The sequence below is a fragment of the Haliotis cracherodii genome, unplaced genomic scaffold (assembly GCF_022045235.1).
Source record: "Haliotis cracherodii isolate W230 unplaced genomic scaffold, xgHalCrac1.p SCAF_7, whole genome shotgun sequence".
Lineage (NCBI taxonomy): Eukaryota > Metazoa > Mollusca > Gastropoda > Lepetellida > Haliotidae > Haliotis > Haliotis cracherodii.
In genome coordinates, this window is record NW_027266330.1 from 41,289,174 (window position 1) to 41,314,059 (window position 24,886).

The 24,886-nt window shown below is 41.9% G+C and overlaps 1 pseudogene; it reads right to left on the reverse strand.

The window, feature by feature from the left end:
• Positions 1–9,924: 9,924 nt before the first annotated feature.
• On the reverse strand, positions 9,925–19,459 carry LOC139448222 (monocarboxylate transporter 2-like; annotated as a pseudogene).
• Between the last annotated feature and the right edge of the window lie 5,427 nt (positions 19,460–24,886).

Consider the following 24,886-nt stretch of genomic DNA (forward strand, 5'->3'; position numbering starts at 1 on the left):
TGGTGGCGCTTGTAGAGGACTGTTGATCCTAGGTGGTGGGCATTTGGTTGCTGTGCGATTGGATCTGGGTCTGGGTTGGGTTGGTGGTGGTGCAAATGTTTGAGCCGATTGGCATGCATCAATGATTTGTGATCCTTAAGGGTCTGTTCATGACAATGTTTATAAGTATGATTAGGTCCTAGTTGGTAATGTACCATGGGCCAATCCACTTTTGTGTCAGCTTCGGACTGTGACCTTTCTGTACCGTCTTGCCTTGTATCGGTGCAGAGTGGCCGTTGTGCCGTCTTGAGAGAGTTCCTTGGCAGCTTTGAGTTTATCCAGGATGAGTTGAAGATGATGAGCACTGTCCTTTGGGAGGTTGTCTTTTGGCAACAGATTGGTGTCAATAGGAAGTAGCATGTCATGGCCAAAGAGAAGATAATGAGGTGAAAATCCAGTACTTTCGTATGGCATACTCCAGAGTGACATCAAGATGTATGGAATAAAAAGATCCCAGTCATCTTGCTTCTGGTTGGTATAGGCCCTGAGTGCTTGTTCAATGACACTGTTACATCTTTCACATACTCCATTTGTTTGTGAATGGTAGGATGATGTGATAACATGCTTGACTTTGAGCATCTAACAAAGAGCATTAACAAGCTTTGAAGTGAACTGTTGACCACAATCTGTTAGTACAGTTTGCGGGGCACCATACCTTCAGATAACTTCTGGGAATAGGAGATGTGCGACTTGTGATGCTTCTCGGGTCTTCATTGGGAAGGCTTCATTCAATTATGTCGTGGAGTCTATTGTCTTTTCTGATTTTAGAAGAGGTCCAAGGATGTCGACGTGAAGTCTTTCAAAGGTGTCCTCGATTGGCATTGGTATCATTGGGGCTGGTTTGAGATGCTTTGGAGGTTTTGACCTTTGACATACTTCACATGTCTGTATCTACTTGTTGATATCTTCATACATACCTGGCCAGTAGTATTTGGGATGCAGGGCTTGTAGTGTGGCATCTCTACCAAAATGGCATCCTCCTGCTTTGGAGTCCTGCCTGTCAACTTTGGGGACTGCAAGCTGTGTGATGACTGGATGACAATTGGTTTTGGAACACCTGAACTTCATCTTGTAGAAGTGGTAGAGAGTTTTGTCTCTGATGTCATATTCCATTACTCTGCCCATGAGGTTGTTCGAATTTCTTGGTTTTCGTTGTAGTTGAAGATGTCTACAAAGTCTGTGCATTGCCTTTGACGATCACTTACTTGTGTACATCAATGGCAGTGAGGACAGGTGTGACTTCGGAATTGTTGAATGTAACCTGTAATGACTGACTTGGTTCCATGCTGTCTTGTTTTGGGGGAACAACGAATTGCATGACAGAGTTGTAGACCGGTATGTCATCAGTGTCTGGTAGTTGTGCAAGTGTGGGATAAGAACGTCTAGACAGAGCATCTGCATTTTCATTCTTCTTACCTGCTCGTTGAGTAATGTCAAAGGTGTATCCTTGGAGTTTATTAGCCCAGCACGAAAGTCTACCAGTAGCATTGTGTTTACAGGTTAATGCCTTATGATCTGTGTAGATTTTGAATTTGTGCCAGGTAGATGTGCCAGGTGCAAATCTGTCTTGCCAAGCTCAGTCCAATCTTTAGCAAAAACGGAATGCTGTGACTTGGGAAAATACTGTAGTTGATCCTTTTGTTCTGAGTCTGATTCAGAAGATGCAGTGGCGTCAGGAGTTGACTGGGGTATGTCGTCTAGAGAGTATACTTGATCTGTTCCTAGGTAGGATGCAGTAGCTATCACTTTTCCCGGAGGGATAGAGACTGCTTGATCTGTACAGCTGAAGATCCTCAAGGTTGACCTGGTACCTGAATTGTATGAGGCACATGGTGCCGAAGAGGTTGATCTTGGAGAGTCGGGATACTGGTTCCAACAATAGCATTTGATTGTCCATGACATGTGAGAGTTATATTACCTTCAGTGTTTGGAGGAATTACCTGATACTTAGTGTTCCTTACAACACCTGAGTTAGTTTCAACTAAACTAACATGAATTTCACCATCATAAAGGTGAACTAAACGACGACCACCGTCGATGATGACTTTGTGGTCTTTGTGAAGTCCATACCAAGGATTAGTGAATAGTGCAAATGTGTAAGAAAGGGAAATGTGTGCTCAATGATGAGGTGACCTACAGAGATGATCACCACCTAAACCTATGATTTGACTATGTGCAGATTTTTGGAGTGTGGTTGTAGAAATGCCTGCTTTTTGGAGAACCTTCTTGATGACACATGATATACCTGCACCTGTATCATCTAAATCACTTTGTTTAGTTTTGTTGATACTTACAATTATAGTGTTTTTTTACTAATGGGACATGTGATTGATGATTTCAGGAATTGATGAATAAATTGATTCAGGGGATTTTTTAGATTGGGTTTTGGGAATAGAAACGTTTTGTTTTGTGTGGGTACCTGGCCTTACCAGAAGACACAGGTGCCTTATCCTATCTTTGACCATGTTTGCAAGCCACGTTGGAATGACCAGGGTACCTATCCCAAGTACAGGCTGTACAAGTATGATTTTTGTATGGGCAAACACTACGAGAAGGGCACTAACCTTTACATTCTGTACATCTCTGTTGACCTTGGAATTTCTGCCATGGCGGGATGGGGGGACTTGTGGAATAGCTGTGGGCCGGGGTGCATTTGGTCTGTTGTTTTCAACTGCCTCTCTGGGTGGATCTTGTGGAATAGCTGGTGGGGGAGCATTTGGTCTGTTGTTTTCAACTGCCTCTCTGGGTGGATCTTGTGGAATGGCTGGTGGAGGAGTATTTGGTCTGTTGTTTTCAACTGCCTCTCTGGGTGGATCTTGTGGAATGGCTGGTGGAGGAGTATTTGGTCTGTTGTTTTCAACTGCCTCTCTGGGTGGATCTTGTGGAATAGCTGGTGGGGGAGCATTTGGTCTGTTGTTTTCCACTGCCTCTCTGGGTGGATCTTGTGGAATAGCTGGTGGGGGAGCATTTGGTCTGTTGTTTTCCACTGGCTCTCTGACTTGACTTTGTTCTCCTGTTTGTGAGTTGCTTCAGAGTCCGTAGGCGTTGAAGGAGGGAGTGGTTGCTTTTTGTCTTGGCATGTGAGAGATTTTAGAGAAACCCTTTTCCCACCATTTGTAACCCCATTACTTATGGGATAACAAGACGTATTCTTATCCTTAAATTAGAAGGGAGAATTCCGTGAGTCAGTGGTCAGTCAAAGAGATGTTCCAGTATTTATTGGGAGGTTCAATGTGTTGATAGGATGTTGTTGTTGCATTAAGTGTTTAAGAGGTCGCCTTCTGCCTAAGCAATTTCGGCTGACATGTCCCTCTTTGGGACTCCTGTGTGTGAGTAGGGCACACTGTATTGATATGATTTCTATTTTCTTATATTGATATAATTTCATTTTTATCCTTGGCTTCTCTGTTTTTATACGTTCGAGTAGCTGTCCATATCTCAGAAATAGAGTTAGTTTGGCTTTCGCTGTTGGACCTCTTGGCTATAGGAGATCTATGACAGATAGCGGATCTAAATGCAATTCTTGTTTTAATCTAGCCCGGGCTGGGGCATGGTCTTGACATTCTAGTAACACATGAGCAATGGTTTCAGCCTGATTGCAAGAATAACAAACCTTGTCATAGTGCTTTTTGTGACTGAGTCTGAAGCGTGAGATAGCAATCTCAATTTTCCTTTCATTTTAGTATGAGTTTGGCTTTTGTTGGACCTGGGGTTGAATTTTGTATAGCCATCTGCCGATCTTACTTGCGTCCCATTGGGCTTGCCATCTTTCTGCTATGGAGGCTTTGATGTTGCTTTTTATCTCTAGTTTACTAAAGGGAATAGGCTTCGTCTAGGGCTAGCTTCGCCAGTGAGTCTACTTTTTCATGTCTATGAATATCTATATGAGAAGGGATCCAACACAGCTCCACTTGTTGCCCTTGGACCAATAGTTTTGTATATTCGTATAGAATATTGTTGACTGTTTGGCCTGGAGTTTGGGTTTCTGCCACGGATGGCTTGAAGTGCACTTAGCGAATCTGATAGGACGAGTCCCTTTGCTTCCGGAAGTTCCGGTATGAGTTGAGTGCATGATGAATTGCCTCCAATTCAGCTGTGAATACTGACTGACCATCAGGCAGGCAAACTGAATGTGCTGGGGGTTTGGAGCTGTGGATATCGATCCCTTAACCAGCACAGTTGTTGATAAGATTCTTGGATCCATTAGTGTAACCCTTTGTAGTGACTTTCTGGAGGCTGAATGTCATAACAATTGTGACTTCGAATGAATTCACATACTAATATCCCAGATGGCTTTAGTGAGGGATTTTTTCGAGCTATGGCTTCATCACGAGTGATTTTGTCTTGCCATATCTTTTTAACCAAAGGGTTTGATGTTCGTCCCCAGAACGATTATATTGCCTGCTCTCTTCTTAGTTTCAATGGGAGTTCTCCCGTTTCTACTTGTAGTGCTTCTAGTGCGGTGCCTGTTGCTGCGCCTGTGGCCAGCATTAGGGCTTTGTATTGTATTCTGTCTAGGCGCCTCAAGACAGTATTTGATGCTGAATGAAAGGCCTCACAACCATAGTCAATTTTTTATCTGATAAGAGATTTGTAGAGGTCCAGCTGAGTGTCCCTCGATGTGTGAGGTGTTGATCAAGGATCACCCCAAGAAATATTGCAGATTTTTCGAATTTGATTGGTTTGCCGTTTCTGGAGACATGGGGAATTGTAACATCTTTCCTGAATAGAACTCCAACGCCCTAATTATTGCACCATTGATCTACTCCATCCAGGGCAGACTGGAGGTTTTTTTCTGATTTGTGAAATATCTCTGTGCTTTACCCATATTGCTCCGTCATCAGCGAATTTAGAAGTTTGGGTAGGAGAGTTGACATGGTCAAAAAGATCATTGATCATGATATTAAACAGGGTTGGGCTTATAATGCTGCCTTGTGGCGTGCCATTGTCCAGTGCCATAGGAGATCGATTGTTCCCAATTATAACTGATAGCAACCTGTCTTGCAGGAAGCTGTCTATGAAGTTTGCCATATTCCCATAGTTTGCCACAGTTTTGAGAGGAGTCCGCCATGCCATACCATGTTGAGGGCTTTGAAATAGTGCGGCTAGATATTGTCTGTTTAACTGAGCTTTTTTTATTTCATTTTCCAGTCTTTGAATATGATGTAGACACGAGTGTCCCTTACTGAAGCCACTTTGGACAAGGATTATGTGGTTGCCAGTTTCAAGGTGATGCATGAGACTTTTCATAACCATGGCTTCCGTGGCTTTGCACATGTTTGAGGTGAGTGAGATCGGTCAATAAGAGTTTGGTGGGGCTTCGTCTTTCCCTTGCTTTAGCAGCGGGATAACTGGAGCATGTTTCCATGCTTTTGGGACTTCTCCTTTGGACCATATCGTGTTATACAACTCAGTCAGTAAGCCTTTGGTTTGATCAGGTAGGTTTTTCAATATCTCGTAGCTGGTTGTGTCAAGATCAGGTGCTGTGCCTTTTCTATGTTGTATCTAATCATCAAACTCGGTCACAGTCAATGGTATATTGTATACCAGATGCTTGCTTTGCGGCCGTTTTGAGATCTTAAGCATAAGCAATTCTTTGCTGTAATTTGTGTTGCTGCTGACAGATGAGAAGTGATGCCTGTAACATGAACAGAGGCACCTGAACCAGGCTACTTCCTCGCAGGTCATGCCTGTAACATGAACAGAGGCACCTGAACCAGGCTACTTCCTCGCAGGTCATGCCTGTAACATGAACAGGGGCACCTGAACCAGGCTACTTCCTCGCAGGTCATGCCTGTAACATGAACAGAGGCACCTGAACCAAGCTACTTCCTCGCAGGTCATGCCTGTAACATGAACACAGGCACCTGAACCAGGCTACTTCCTCGCAGGTCATGCCTGTAACATGAACAGAGGCACCTGAACCAGGCTACTTCCTCGCAGGTCATGCCTGTAACATGAACACAGGCACCTGAACCAGGCTACTTTCCTCGCAGGTCATGCCTGTAACATGAACAGGGGCACCTGAACCAGGCTACTTCCTTAAGGGAGTCTGTGTGTTTTTATAGATTTAGAATATAGGGTGTATTGGCAGCTTGTTTGTTGTACTTTTATTTTCACATGCGGCCAAGTAGGCCTGTTTTGATAAGATATATGCCTAGTACTTTAAATGTTTGTAAGTCATTTAGGGGGTTGCTAGTGTCATTTGATTGTTGCATTGTGGATTGGAGTGTTGTTCTGTGTTGCTGGTAATGTGTGCAATATAATAATATAATATTACGTGTTCAGACGTTTCTTTTAAGTTGCAGTGGGGGCATTTACCGGTTTGGTGTTTTTTTCAATTTGGTGTAGGTGGGAGTTTAACTTAGTGTGGCCTGTTTGTAGTTTAGGTATTACTCTGTCAATGTTTTTGGTTTTATGATGGATTTTTTTTTTTTTTTGAGTGGCTTTTGTAGCAGGTGTTTTAGTTTGCAGTCAGAATTCTGATAGTTATTTTGCCACTTTTGGAAGATTTGCTCCTTTGTGATACTTTTAAATTTTTTTATATATATATTGGTAGGTTGATGCTTGCTTCTTCCAATTTTAGTGCCGACTTGGCTGCTTTGTCTGCGTGTTCGTTGCCAAACACTCCAACGTGGGCAGGGACCCAAACTATTTCTATGTCTTTACCTAGTTTATGTAGATTATTGGCGCTTTTAATTATCTGTTGTATCATATATGGGCGCTTTTTGTGTTTTTGTTTTTTATGGCCTGGAGCCCACTTAATGAATCTGAAAGGATTAGGGTGTTTTGGTGTTTATGTATTTGATCGCTGTGCAGGGCTGTTACTATCTCCATTAATTCGGCTGTGAAAATTGATTGATTATTTGGGAGCCTAAATGATTGTGTTTCTTTTTGGGGTTTATTGATATGGATGCCGAATCCTGTGCGTTTGGAGCCCGGGTCAAAGGACCCGTCTGTGTAAATGGGACCCCAATTTGGCAATTGTTCGTGAATGTATGCTAATGTGATGGATTTAGCGGTATTTGGATCAGTTTCTTTATTTAGTCTGTCGGAGAGAGATATGTCGATTTGGGGGGTTTGGAGTTTGGATGTGAAGGTGTTACTTGAGGCTGTGTTTAACTGTAAATTATTTAGGTTGTGTATATTTATTATGCGTTGAGAGATTGGTGTTTAATTGAGGGTTTTTGCGAGCTAGAGCTCGGAATCTGGGGCTTATGTTAATTTTAAGGATCTGTTGGATTTGTTGGTTTTGTTGGGTTTGATGCCCAGTAATGTATTGTTAGACGTTCTCGGCGTAGATCCAGGGGTATTTCGCCTGTTAGTGCCTGTAGCGATATGCGCGGTGTGCCATGCTGAGTGCGTGTGATTATCCTGAGTGCTTGATATTGAATTGAATTGAGTTTAGTTTATCGCTTAATGGGGAGTTTAAGGTGTTGTATATTTCAGGTTTGTATGGTTCAGGTGCCACTGTACATGTTACCAGCATGCACTGCGAGGACGTAGGCTGGTTAAGGGTGCCCCTGTTCATTTTACCACAACCCACTGTGAGGAAGTAGGCTGGTTCGGGTGCCACTGTTCATGTTACCACCATGCACTGCGATGAAGTAGCCCGATTCGGGTGCCACTTGTAAATTGTGTTTTCACAATAATTTACCATATACCTTGACAAAGTTCCTTTGTCAAGTGGTATACGTCTCAATTAGGTAATTATGGTAATGGTTCTCAGACAACCCTGCGTAGATTATGTTTTGTAGAATATGTAAACAGTTTCCGAGTTATGCTCTTGCAAAGGAAACATTCGTAAAATCTCCCAAACTATCAAAAGGCAGCAGTTTACCTCTAGGCATATTTATAAGTTTGGAACAGATATTGTACGGTTTTCAAGATCTGTGCCAAGTTTGGTGATTTTCAGTGTAAGTCAAAGTCGTTGCCATGGAAACTCGAAAAAAATTCTTCTTTTTTAAAATCCCAGACTATCAAAAGGCACCAGTTCACCACTAGACCTATCTCTGTGCCAAGTTTGGTGATGAAACATCGTAAGGTTTTCAAGATCTGCTCCTGAAACGAGCACAACTGCCATTTTCAGTCTAAGTCAAAGTCGTTGCCATGGAAACTCGAATTATTTTTTGGTTTAAATCCCAAACTATCAAAAGGCACCAGTTCGCCACTAGACCTATCTATGTGCCAAGTTTGGTAAAGATATCTCTCATGGTTTTTATGTTCTGCTCGGGAAATGAAATGTGACGGAAGGATGGAAGGACGGCACCAATTCCTATATCCCCCTTCCACTTCGTGGCGGGGAATAATTACAGCATCTATATACCTATGATTGTGGTAAGAGACAGATGTGGCCAGGTAGCATATCAGAGACGTCAGAGAGCCAACCTGCCTAGCCGCTGTCCGAGGGTCAAGTTCGGCCAACAGAAAGTATTCTTTAACTTTAACTACCAGTCAAATCACTGACCAGCGGCCACGAATCAACAACGTTACCACTCTGGTCAGTCTGCAGTATCCCGTACCTCAACCCCCGTCACTCGTCTGTTGACGTCCTTTTTACGTGAGTTCCCCATTGACAAGGCAAAATAATGACAGATGGTCATTTATGGAGTTAATATCACTTCTGGCTGTTTTTATATTCTCTCGAAAATATTTCGTTATAAACTGTAAATTTCCGATTTAATTCGTCAATGGAGACTGTTGGTTTCGTCAATGGAGACTGTTGGTTTCGCAACGCCCCATTTTTGTTACCTGACCAGCGTTTATTTTTTCGCTTCTAACAGTGGTCTCGTAGTTTGCAAGAATATTTTTGTTACAGTTGACTTTGTATATCATCAGATCTGAATGTATGATAAAGAATTTTCGTGACCCTGAATATTTATTTATATTTTTGGTCATATTTTGCAGACGCGAAACCACCTATTAAGTCCCATATACAAGGGTTGGTGAACCGTCCCTGTCTGTTACGTAAGCAGAATTACGTTTCAAGGTTTCACATTTGGAATGAAATAATTTTATTTTCCGGTAGACACCTACACAAAAGGTATATAAGAAATAGGATATTCCATATGTCGAGTGAAATATCATGTTTCTCTTATCTCGTGACGGGGGAAAAGGAGATAAGTCACTCGTACATACTTTGCAAATTATAGAAACATTGTAATCAACTCGATTTGTTTTTCCAAACCTCATCCAATAAGAGTGCATACGTCGCGGCACAGGCCATACTTAATAGTTACAGTTAACAGTCACTTACCACACTTCAAATTTAATGAATGCACTTCCATCCCAGAATAATCACTGGTTTGTCGCTGAAATATAACTCTCATTAGGACCAGACACAATTTCATACACATGAAATAGTCAAAAAGATGAGATAATGTGTTGTTGGCAAATACGCCATTAATGAAATAAAAAACAAGAGAGAGAGAGAGAGTAGGGAGAGAGAAAAGACAAGACTGATGCGAAAACAACACACAAATGTGAGGTAGTTTACCTCTTGTACTATAATACTTCAGTCAGCTTAATGCGGCAGGAAAGTCTAAAGTCTTAGACATTATTCAACTTGGTGAAGCCAACGAACACGGGTATGGTGGTGAGACATTAAGAAACAAACAGAATCCGATCATAGGTTTCTGGCACACCCAAGGGAAGCCAATCTGCACAGGAAATTGCGCTTGTTAGACGACGGGGATCGTACCTGACTTGGGTACAATAAAGGATGGGTTGTGTTTTTGGCTTGCATCGAACACTTAAACACTGCCGCTTTGCTTCTCTCAGAAAGGCACATCTTGACATTGCCGTAAACAATACAGCTACTTCATCTACATGATTTTCTGATTGACGAACATCTCAGCATTGGCGATCTTCTCTAATGTTACATTGTCAATCCTGTCTGACACACTTTTTATCCCACCATTCAGTCCCATTGGGTTCTCAGCAACCTTTGTCATCGCCATCTTTTTATTGTTCTGCCCCAGCCAACAGACGATTGCTGAGCTCTGCATTGCTGTCTTCATTTGTACCGTTAGATTTCTGTTCTGATAATAAATGGTGATCATTTTCAGACTTGTCATCAGAGTCGACACAGCCATCCTGATCATCACTGGTGCTGAGGTTGATTGGGAGGCCGGTCCTCTTTTTGAACACTGGGATAGCGATAGAAAGAGCACTGCCAAGCACAACAAAAGCACCTGTAACAGTCGAAAACACATTAGTGAGTGAGTGAGTTGGGTTTAACGCCGCTTTTATTATACAGTATTCAAGTTGTATCACGGCGTGTCAGCTTAATGTGGGAGGAAAGCCCGAAGTGATGCAGGTCTCAGACGTTTACCACTTCGGTGAAACAAATCTACTACAAGTTCACATAGGCAAACATTATTCATTTCCAATGATACATTGCAATATAATCTTAAAAATCATTATCGAATGTTTTATGTTGTTTACCATTATGATTATTGTCAAGACGTGAGGTACAGTAATCCTACCCATCCAGTATGTGCTCAGCAGCAGGCGACAACAGTAAAGTTCTTATTCGCCTTTTAGACAACTTGGGTTTATGTGGGTATTATGATGCTCTGGAATCCCCACGCGTCCTCTTAAGGGGCACCACATGAACATGCAATTAAAACCTAGTTACCAAACTCAGCTTAACATATAACTTAAAAAATCAATAGAAGTAAATAAATGTCATCGTCCCCAGAACGTTACAGGTTTCATTCCTATTTGTACAAACCTGCCAGAAAAAAGCATAAATCATAGCGTCCAGTTGCCTCCAACACCAAACCTACAATACAAGAAATACGACATTGGAGAGAGCCATGCTGAAGTATATGTGACCCCTGGCGTTGTTAAATCACACAAGTCACTCCAACACCAAACCTACATGTACAATACAAGATGTCTAAGGATAGTGATGTTCAGGCGAACGAGAGACCATCGAGGGATGTTATCACCGCTCCAGACCAACATTGCTCCTGATCCGGGGTAGAATAGGTCTTCAGCAACCAATGCTTGTCGTAAAAAGCGACTATGCTTGCCGTAAAAAGCGACTTTGCTTGTTGTAAGAGGCAACTAACAGGATCGGGTGGTCAGGCTCGCTGACTAAGTTGATGCATGTCATCGATCCCAATTGCGTGGATCGATGTTCATGTTGTAAATCACTGGATTGTCTGGTCAAACTCGATTATTTACAGACCGCCGTCATAAAGCTGGAATATTGCTGAGTGCAGCGTAAAACAACAAAGCAAACCAAAAGATACAACCTATGATGTTTGTTTTTTTAAAACAGGGCTTAAACAGACTTGGGATGACTAAGTCATCTGTATGAAGATGGAATATTACGCATTATAATCACTTATGTCTTGTAATGAATAATACTGAATGTAGACAGGAATGTTGGTTGTAGGATGCATCCAGCCACATGCCAGACATATTGGTTGCTTTGTTGTTTTACGCCACACTCAGCAACATTCCAGCTATATGACAGTGGCCGGTGACTTGGTTGATTCATGTCATCCTATCCAAATTGCGTGGATCGATGTTCATGACATCAATCACTTGATTTTCTGGTCCAGAAACCATTATTTACAGACCGCTGTCATATAGCTGGGACATTGGTTCGAGCGACGTTTAACAGCAAACCAACATTCCAACGATCCTGCACACACAAACCATGACCTTTGATCAAATGAATCGGTTTCCTGGATATCCCAAAGAAAATAGATTTATCTAAGTGTGTTACAGTAACACATAAATTATGCTGGCTCGTTACTCCATGGTCTTAGACTCAAACAAATGATGCAGATCGTGCCCTACGACTTTCACTTGGCATTACGTTCCTACATCAAACAAATAGTGAATTATTCACCCAAAGAATGTTTAGGTTTTGCAACAAGTTTTTTTTAATTGATTTTAATTGTGGTGTTTCTGAACAATACATTACTTGACACGCTTTCATTACTACACGCGAGAATGTTTACTCCTTATGCATCACATTGCATGTTCACCTATCTACTTCTTGCCACTTTTTGAATTATTTTTTGTTTGTTTATTCGAGTCAGGACCAGACAATCCTGTTATTGACACCGTGAGCATCGAACTGTGTAATTGGTATACGATGACATGCATCAACCGATCATCGGGTGCACTAGAGCCTGGCCATCCTATCTCGTTAGTCGCCTCATAGGAATATTAAATCTTCACGGGTCTATCCTTGATAGAGTGGTATAAGGGACGGTTATCGAAAAAAAATAATTGTCCCCGAAAATTCTTAAAACATGTAATAATGGTCGGTCAAAATTCAAATGGTCGGTGATCAACTATATACATTTCAACTGTGTTGTTTCAATCATACACCTACACACAAATATCGGTTGAGTGTGACATTTAATAAAGTTCATGTGTACTTGCCCGCAAATGGAGGTCCTAAAAAGAGTCCAACTCCAGCAAACATATTATTCAGCCCATACCCTGCTGCAAGCCGTTTTACACCAACAAGATCTACTAAAATGGGATTGAGCAGAGCCATTGGACCACCTCCATATAGTCCGTAAAGTGCACATACTATAATTTGAAGTTTAAATGAACTGGAAAAAACAGGAATCAGCATGATATTGACACCAGCTAAACCCAACATCCCCATATGTAGAAGCAGAGTTCCAATGTCGGGATTATTCCCGGCTAACCCTGTCAGTATCCGGGCTATGGTGTTGCTTATGCCCATCGCAGTGAATAACATGGCGGCGTTTTGGGGCGATGTTCCCTTTGACTCAGCATAGTTCGGCAGGTGGACTTGAAATGCTGATTCTCCAAAACACCATAGCGCATATGATGACACATATAACATAAATCCGTAGCGAGAGAATAAATCACAGAATTCACGTAACAGATTCCTCAGCTTTGTGAAAGGCTGGCTTTCCTCTCCTCGCTCACGATTATTTTGTGCAGACACATCGCCCCCTGTGGCCTCATGCTTTGGAGGTCTCATGAGCATCCCCCCAACACAAGCGTGCGATCCTAACGCACCCAGAAGGAGGAACATGCCATTCAACCCATAGGTATCAAAGAGGAATCTCACAAGAGGGGCTCCAGCCAGCATGCCTAACCCAGCCCCTGACACCAGAATCCCAGCAGCCAGTGGTCGAAACTTTTCAAAATAATACCCCACAGCTACAGATGCTGCTGTTGTTATGCATCCAATCCCAAAACCTGAAACAAATTGTTATAACCAGGTTTACTAAAAATTGTATTTTAACCATCACGCAGTATTAAATAGTAAATAATGACCCTCCTATCTTTAGGTCATTGTTTGCTATGGACCTTTATACATGTAGAAATATGTCGACTGTTATAATAAAAAAAATTCAGTTAACAGTTAAGATACCACTCATTTCGAGGTTTGATGTTAACAATGTTTTCCCCGGGTGCGCTAAACAGAAACCAGCGAGGAATCTACAAATCATTGCATATGTGTATTGATAGTAAAACCCCACCTTGACATGTTGTAAAAATCCCACACCTCATCGATCAATAGTCATTATAAAGGTCAATAGGGAAGGGGTAGTGATACTGCCAACTTTCAAGTATAACATGTCACTGCACTTCCGCGTTCTTGAATGAAGGGATTATCTAAATGAAAAAGTCAAATGTGGAAATCGGAAGTGTAATATCATTGCATTAAAATGATACGGACATGTACCATTTATTTGGACTCCGCAAAAAAAAGAAATCTAAAGTGTTTTTATATGTATATTTAATATATCATATAAATATTCAACAAATGGTAATCGATTGTTCAAAGTTACCACACATCAATGTCATTGACCCAGGTTTCATATATTACACACTTGGAGCAGTAGATTTTCAAGGTGAAGGTCATCTGTTCTCAATATCGCGTATGGCCACCATTAGAGTGCAAACCTGACTGGCATCGTCTTCCCATGGAAGCAACCTGATCCTGAATGTGGCGAATGTTCACCCACTCTGCCAACTGTCGGATGTTCTGAGGTTCTGCGGTTGTTGCTGACGTGCTCAGAGCCGTTGATCCAGTGCATCCCATAAATGTTCGATTGGGTTTAAATCTGGAGACCTGGACCACGGCAGTACCTGGATGGTGTGATTCCTGAAAAAGGCTGTTGTCAGTCTTGCCGTGTGAGAACGGACGTGTGGCCGAAGAATCTCATGCGTGTAACGTTGTGCCGTTAAATTCCCCAGAACTTGCACCAAATCTGTTCTACCAGTGTAGGAGATGGCTGACCACATCATCACACTACCATCACTAAATCCGTCCACTTCCTGTATGTGGCTATACTCTGTAAACTTGACACTACTGACGTCGCAGCCGACGATGCAGGTCCGTCAAAATGACACCTCGAACTGGTCGTCTAGCGCGAATACCTCACTGTCTGGGCTGATATGCTACGCACTCCTGGTATTGCTGTGGTTGTAGAGGTGACCGTGGTGGTTCTTTCACGTGATTTATAAGTGACGTAGCCATATGAATCTGTCCAGTGCTCTTGTAGTGATACGTGGTCTACCGCATCTGAGAAGGTCACGTGTTGTTCCGCGTGTCTGATAACCTTAGTGAGTGAGTGAGCGAGTATGGTTTTACGCAGCTTTTAGCAATATTCCAGCAATATCACGGCGGGGGACACCAGAAACGGGCTTCACACATTGTACCCATGTCGGGAATCGAACCCGGGTCTTCGACGTGACGAGAGAACGCTTTAACTACTAGGCTACCCGGCCGCCCCTGTCTGATAACGGTTCCACAGTTTCGTAAATGGTGCTTGGTGTTCCATGGATATTTCTCCTGTTTGCAGTCGGCCGATGGCGTTGTTGCGTCAGTCGTGGCATGTTTTCGCTGTTCACTTTCAGATTGTGCAAATGAAAACCCAACGTGTTTAAAGCCAAGCGATGTTGGACGTGCATTTCATGTAGGTGTATTTTGGTGCCAGGCTCTCGCGTGGTTGGCTTTTTGCGATTTTTCCATCTTTTCACCAAATTTCTGCAGTGCCTCATTCTTTCCACCAAAATCAATCCCAATCCATGCAGAAACAAGAGTTTGCCACTAACGTGGCTATATCCCCCGCCCCTGTTGCAGAATTTATGACATAATTAAATCTAAACAAACCCTAACCTTTTTTAACCGAGGTGGAACTTGTCATGGAAATTGTAAAAAAAAGAAGAGTTTGGAACCTAAGCCCATCTTGCTGCCATGGAAACGTAAAAAAATGAAAATTTCTAAAATTTCTAAATAGCAAAAGGCACCAGTTCAGCATGTACCTGACAGACCTGCAAAGTTTGATGAAAAAATATTGAACGGTTTATGAGTTATGCTCCGGAAACGAACCCTATCCTTACAGAACCTAGGCCCATTTTGTTGCCATGGAAACGTAAAAAATAAAAAATTCTAAAATTTCTAAATAGCAAAAGGCACCAGTTCAGCATGTACCTGACAGACCTGCAAAGTTTGATGAAAAAATATCGAACGGTTTATGAGTAATGCTCCGGAAACGAACCCTACCCTCACAGAACCTAAGTCCATCTTGTTGCCATGGAAACGTAAAAAATAAAAATTTCTAAAACTTCTAAATAGCAAAAGGCACCAGTTCAGCATGTACCTGACAGACCTGCAAAGTTTGATGAACACATATTGAACGGTTTATGAGTTATGCTCCGGAAACGAACCCTACCCTCACAGAACCTAAGTCCATCTTGTTGCCATGGAAACGTAAAAAATAAAAATTTCTAAAATTTCTAAATAGCAAAAGGCACCAGTTCAGCATGTACCTGACAGACCTGCAAAGTTTGATGAAAAAATATTGAACGGTTTATGAGTTATGCTTCGAAAACGAACCCTATCCTTACAGAACCTAGGCCCATTTTGTTGCCATGGAAACGTAAAAAATAAAAAATTCTAAAATTTCTAAATAGCAAAAGGCACCAGTTCAGCATGTACCTGACAGACCTGCAAAGTTTGATGAAAAAATATCGAACGGTTTATGAGTAATGCTCCGGAAACGAACCCTACCCTCACAGAACCTAAGTCCATCTTGTTGCCATGGAAACGTAAAAAATAAAAATTTCTAAAACTTCTAAATAGCAAAAGGCACCAGTTCAGCATGTACCTGACAGACCTGCAAAGTTTGATGAACACATATTGAACGGTTTATGAGTTATGCTCCGGAAACGAACCCTACCCTCACAGAACCTAAGTCCATCTTGTTGCCATGGAAACGTAAAAAATAAAAATTTCTAAAATTTCTAAATAGCAAAAGGCACCAGTTCAGCATGTACCTGACAGACCTGCAAAGTTTGATGAAAAAATATTGAACGGTTTATGAGTTATGCTTCGAAAACGAACCCTACCCTCACAGAACCTAAGTCCATCTTCTTGCCATGGAAACGTAAAAAATAAAAATTTATAAAATTCCTAAATATCAAGAGGCACCAGTTCAGCAAGTGTCTGATGGACATGCAAAGTTTCGTAGAGAAATATTTAACGGTTTCTGAGTTATGCTCCGGAAACGATTTCGGGACGCACACACGCACACGCACACACACACACACACACACACAAACACACACACGGACGAAACCCATTTCAATAAACCCCGCCAACTTCGTTGAGGGCGGGGGATAATGACTCATTAATGTGTGGTATTATTTTTGTATAAATGTCGGCAACACGATTTTACGATTTGACTACTTTTGCGTTTTGATTTTTTTTTTGGCAGAGTACAAATAGCGACAGCCGAGCGACACGGTGGGTTGGTAGGTTGGTTGTTTAACGCGGCACTCAGCAGTATTCCAGCTATATGAGAGGTCTGTAAATAATCGAGTCTGGACCAGACAATCCAGTGATTGACATCATGAGCATCGATCCACGCAATTGGGATTCGATACCGAGCGAGAAAGAAGATCTTTAGTATGTTGTTGTTTCTTGTTTTATTCTTATTTACATCTATGATGTCACTCATATGTTTCTTTCGCTGTGCAGAGTTGCCTCCCTTGGGCACGCCAGAAACCTATGATTGTGGGTTCGAATCCCGGTTCGCCTCGATTATGTTTCTAGGTTTGTCAGCACCATACCCGTGCTCGTGGGTTTCACCGAAGTGGTAAACGTCTGAGACCTGCATCACTTCGGGCTTTCCTCCCACATTAAACTGACACGCCGTGATATAACAGGAATACTGTTAAAAGCGGCGTAAAACCCAACTCACTCACTCACTCATATGTTTCAATTAAACTTACGGGAAAAAGTAACCGTGCTTCATATAAAGAAAACAAATATTCTGAACAGTCAGAACTTGCCACGGGCCTGGCGTCCTCGTCTGATGTCACGTCAGCATTCGGTTGATGCACCTACGGTACAGATACCAAACTGCTACATTAACAGCTTAGACGATTCCTGGGTTGACAAGACTGGGACAGTGTACAGTTCACAGATGAGTCAAGGTTTCATGTGGACAGCTTAGATGGGTGTGCAAGGGTCGACAGGCGTCCGGGAGAAGCTTTAGGGGATGGGAGTGTAATGGTATAGGGTCGCATCACAACTCAGCATTGTTGAAACAAATTTAATGACATACGCTAAAGGAAGACATCAATCGAGATCATGTTTTACCCTTTGAGCAAATGCAGGGATGTAACGTAACGTTGCCGTGGGATAATCACCGCCCACATATTGCAGGTGATGTAACACAACATTGCTGTACTACGATGGCCGGCTGTTTCTCCAGTCCTCCCCTAACGAAACATGTCTGGCGTGAGATGGACGGACGCCAACGACTGGACCAGAAACGCTAGCTTGCGTGGGCCTATCAATGGTTGACATTTGGGTTGTTTTCAATCATCTAGTAACTCGGGAGTTTTCAATGCGCCGCCGCTGCCTCGCCTTTTTCAAGGCAAAAGGAGCTCACACCCCATACTGACATTGTTAATTAAGTTGTTACACCACCCCTTTTCTAGGGCGTGTCTCCCTGTCTCCTGCTACCAGGAATGGGTTTTGTCAGTGTATTTCTTGTGATAAACCCTTCATGAGACGAAGCATTATGTTTCTATTTTCAATAACATCCCATTTACACCACTTTATATGAAGCACATTTACTTTCTACCGTTAGTTTTGATTACCTGTAACGGATTCACAGTTTACTAACCTACTTTTTGTGATGCAAATTTCAAACTCCTGGATAAATTCAAAGCCGATGCATAACGGATGAACTTGCAGCAACGATCAAATCGCACAAACTTAAATATTGTCATGTATTACGAATATCATGCATGAAATTATTGTGCATCATATTTGTGTTGTAGCTATTTCCTTCTTAAGTTTCGTATTTTAAATCTGCTTAAGAAACGATAAAACATCACTCCAAGAGTGCAGTTCAGGTGCATCTGGAAGGAACCATCTAAAACCAACATTGACCCATAGAAACACTGTCAACATAATCTGACCTAATGCGCATGATGGCACATCTTCATGTTTGACACCCTACACATGTACGTTACTCTTTAATAATTAATATGGTGTGTGTATGAATAAATTCAAATCGGCAAACAATAGAGATAGTCATCACGTGTGTTGTATATTAATATTACGGTCTCATTCGAATGCAATTTTTGAAATTCTTACACATATCCCATATGATAACATACTCTACTAAATTCAGGCCATATTGAAATTGTGATACGCAAAGTTGGCAAAAACACCACAGATACTATTATGAAAATTCAATGTCATTATAACAACACTTGATAATATGCACAGATATGTTTGATGGCCAGTTGAGGAAAGCATCACTTACCTACACAGATTCCATATGATACTATAAGAGAATCAACGTTCCTTGAAAAATACGCAGCCGTGAGACCGACAAGAATACAAAGTCCACCAAAGACGGTTGTCTTCCGACAGCCGATGGCCTTCGTTAAGCCGCCTGTGACTGGGCCTGTAAACAAGAACCCAGCTGTTGTGTTACTACAAGTACGTATTCTATTATAACACTGGTTTTTATAGCTTTGTGCATGTGAGGTTACTGTCAGCGAATTCCTTGTACGGTATGTATGGGTTAAACGTTGACAATGGCGACCGCTCACATCGCAGTGGGTGAGATAATTACAGAAAGACCAGAAACAATTGATTTCATAATGAGTTGACAAACTGTGTTTTTCATCAGTTAACTTTTCACAATGGCATACGCTGCTTTGCCACACCTGTCAGAGTCAGCGTCCCCAGCAGTGTGGATCCCACCCATGACGTCTTGACCACGCCCTCCTGCATCTGATCGAGGACAGCGGTATTGACCACGCCAGTGGAATAGTACAACATACCACAAACCATGTTAGATATATATCCACAGCCAAGAATCACCCAGGCATACCCACAATCAGCGGAACGCTCAGAGGAGGATTCAGCCATGGTACACTTCGAGAATCACAATGTTTAGCTTTCCCCTCACGTGTGTCAGGACATGCCAGACCAGTCAGACTGAAAATGATAACACACGGCACATGATCAAGCACACAAAACTAACATTATCCTCACAACACGAGTCTGATGCTCTTCCACTGGTGGCGAAACCAGGGACCTCAGTTATTGATACCTGCTGGGTCTACCACATACATTTAAGTCTTCGTCAAAACACAGTTAACAAGGGACATACGACGGGGCAAGTCCTACTTTCAAGCGGTAGTTCTATACAGGTCGAGGAAACATAAAATCCAGTTACATGAAGAGAGAGGATGAAAAATGATATGCTGTATGAACGCAGAAAAAGTCAATAAATAGCCAACGAAATATATACATGTACCAACACAGACCACGCATTCTCTACCTACACATGTACACAGCATAGACCATACATTCACAACCTACACATGTACACAACACGGACCACACATTCTCTACCTACACATGTACACAACATAGACCATACATTCTCTACCTACACATGTACACAGCATTGATCATACATTCACTACCTACACATGTACACAGCACAGACCATACATTCACAACCTACACATGTACACAGCATAGACCATACATTCACTACCCACACATGTACACAACATAGATCTTACATTCACAACCTACACATGTACACAGCATAGACCATGCATTCACAACCTACACATGTACACAACATAGACCATACATTCACAACCTACACATGTACACAGCATAGACCATACATTCACAACCTACACATGTACACAACATAGACCATACATTCACAACCTACACATGTACACAGCATAGACCATACATTCACTACCTACACATGTAAACAACATAGACCATACATCCTCTACCCACACATGTACACAGAATAGACCATACATTCACAACCTACACATGTACACAGCATAGACCATACATGCACAACCTACACATGTACACAGCATAGACCACACATTCACAACCTACACATGTACACAGCATAGACCATACATCCTCTACCCACACATCTACACAGCATAGACCATACATTCACAACCTAAACATGTACACAACATAGACCATACATTCACAACCTACACATGTACACAGCATAGACTATACATTCACTACCTACACATGTACACAGCATAGACCATACATTCACAACCTACACATGTACACAACATAGACCATACATCCTCTACCTACACATGTACACAGCATAGACCACACATTCACAACCTACACATGTACACAGCATAGACCATACATTCACAACCTACACATGTACACAGCATAGACCATACATGCACAACCTACACATGTACACAGCATAGACCACACATTCACAACCTACACATGTACACAACATAGACCATACATCCTCTACCTACACATGTACACAACATAGACCATACATTCACTACCCACACATGTACACAGCATAGACCATACATTCACAACCTACACATGTACACAACACAGACCACACATTCACAACCTACACATGGGCACAACACAGACAACCCATTCTCAACCTACACATGTACACAGCATAGACCATACATTCACAACCTACACATGTACACAACACAGACCACCCATTCTCTACCTACACATGTACACAGCATAGACCACACATTCACAACCTACACATGTACACAACATAGACCACACATTCACAACCTACACGTGTACACAGCATAGACCACACATTCACAACCTACACATGTACACAGCATAGACCACACATTCACAACCTACACATGTACACAACATAGACCACACATTCACAACCTACACGTGTACACAGCATAGACCATACATTCACAACCTACACATGTACACAACATAGACCACACATTCACAACCTACACATGTACACAGCATAGACCATACATCCTCTACCCACACATGTACACAACATAGACCATACATTCACAACCTACACGTGTACACAGCATAGACCATACATTCACAACCTACACATGTACACAACATAGACCATACATTCACAACCTACACATGTACACAACATAGACCATACATCCTCTACCAACACATGTACACAACATAGACCACACATTCACAACCTACACGTGTACACAGCATAGACCATACATTCACAACCTACACATGTACACAACATAGACCACACATTCACAACCCACACATGTACACAACACAGACCACCCATTCTCTACCTACACATGTACACAGCATAGACCATACATTCACAACCTACACATGTACACAACATAGACCACACATTCACAACCTACAAATGTACACAGCATAGACCACACATTCACAACCTACACATGTACACAGCATAGACCATACATTCACAACCTACACAGCATAGACCATACATTCACTACCTACACATGTACACAGCATAGACCATACATTCACAACCTACACATGTACACAGCATAGACCATACATTCACAACCTACATATGTTCACAGCATAGATCTTACATTCTCTACCTACACATGTACACAGCATAGACCATACATTCAATACCCACACATGTACACAGCATAGACCATACATTCACAACCTACACATATACACAGCATAGACCATACATCCTCTACCCACACATGTACACAACATAGACCATACATTCACAACCTACACATGTACACAGCATAGACCATACATTCAGAACCTACATATGTACACAGCATAGACCATATATCCTCTACCTACACATGTACAGAGCATAGACCATACATTCACAACCTACAAATGTACACAACATAGACCATACATTTACAACCTACACATGTACACCGCATAGACCATACATCCTCTACCCACACATGTACACAACATAGACCATACATTCACTACCCACACATGTACACAGCATAGACCATACATTCACAACCTACACATGTACACAGCATAGACCATACATTCACTACCCACACATGTACACAGCATAGACTATACATTCACTACCTACACATGTACACAGCATAGACCATACATTCACAACCTACACATGTACACAACATAGACCATACATCCTCTACCTACAAATGTACACAGCATAGACCATACATACACAACCTACACATGTTAACAGCATAGACCATACATTCACAACCTACACATGTACACAACATAGACCATACATCCTCTACCTACACATGTACACAGCATAGACCATACATTCACAACCTACACATGTTAACAACACAGACCATACATTCACTACCCACACATGTTCACAGCATAGACCATACATTCACAACTTACACGTGTACACAGCATAGACCATACATCCTCTACCCACACATGTACACAACATAGACCATACATTCACAACCTACACATGTACACAGCATAGACCATACATTCACAACCTACACATGTACACAGCATAGACCACACATCCTCTACCCACACATGTACAAAGCATAGACCATACATTCACAACCTACACATGTACACAGCATTGACCATACATCCTCTACCCACACATGTACAGAACATAGACCGTACATCCTCTACCCACACATGTACACAACATAGACCACACATTTACTACCTACACATGTACACAGCATAGACCATACATCCTCTACCTACACATGTACACAACATAGACCATACATTCACAACCTACAAATGTACACAACATAGACCATACATTCACAACCTACACATGTACACAGCATAGACCATACATCCTCTACCCACACATGTACACAACATAGACCATACATTCACTACCCACACATGTACACAGCATAGACCATACATCCTCTACCTACACATGTAAACAGCATTGACCATACATTCACTACCCACACATGTACACAACATAGACCATACATTCACAACCTACACATGTACACAGCATAGACCATACATCCTCTACCCACACATGTACACAACATAGACCATACATTCACAACCTACACATGTACACAGCATAGACCATACATTCACAACCTACACATGTACACAGCATAGACCACACATCCTCTACCCACACATGTACAAAGCATAGACCATACATTCACAACCTACACATGTACACAGCATTGACCATACATCCTCTACCCACACATGTACAGAACATAGACCATACATCCTCTACCCACACATGTACACAACATAGACCACACATTTACTACCTACACATGTACACAGCATAGACCATACATCCTCTACCTACACATGTACACAACATAGACCATACATTCACAACCTACAAATGTACACAACATAGACCATACATTCACAACCTACACATGTACACAGCATAGACCATACATCCTCTACCCACACATGTACACAACATAGACCATACATTCACTACCCACACATGTACACAGCATAGATCATACATTCACAACCTACACATGTACACAGCATAGACCATACATTCACAACCTACACATTTACACAACATAGACCATACATCCTCTACCCACACATGTACAAAGCATAGACCATACATTCACAACCTACACATGTACACAGCATTGACCATACATCCTCTACCTACACATGTACACAACATAGACCATACATCCTCTACCCACACATGTACACAACATAGACCACACATTTACTACCTACACATGTACACAGCATAGACCATACATCCTCTACCTACACATGTACACAACATAGACCACGCATTCACAACCTACACATGTACACAGCATAGACCATACATCCTCTACCCACACATGTACACAACACAGACCATACATTCACAACCTACACATGTACACAACATAGACCATACGTTCACAACCTACACATGTACACAGCATAGACCATACATTCACAACCTACACATGTACACAGCATAGACCATACATTCACAACCTACACATGTACACCGCATAGACCATACATACTCTACCCACACATGTACACAACATAGACCATACATTCACAATCTACACATGTACACAGCATAGACCATACATTCACAACCTACACATGTACACAGCATAGACCATACATTCACTACCTACACATGTACACAGCATTGACCATACATTCACTACCCACACATGTACACAGCATAGACCATACATTCACAACCTACACATGTACACAGCATAGACCATACATGCACAACCTACAGATGTACACAGCATAGACCACACATTCACAACCTACACATGTACACAGCATAGACTATACATTCACAACCCACACATGTACACAGCATTGACCATACATTCACTACCTAAACATGTACACAGCATAGACTATACATTCACAACCTACACATGTACACAGCATTGACCATACATTCACTACCTACACATGTACACAACATAGACCATACATTCACAACCTACACATGTACACAGCATAGACTATACATTCACTACCTACACATGTACACAGCATAGACCA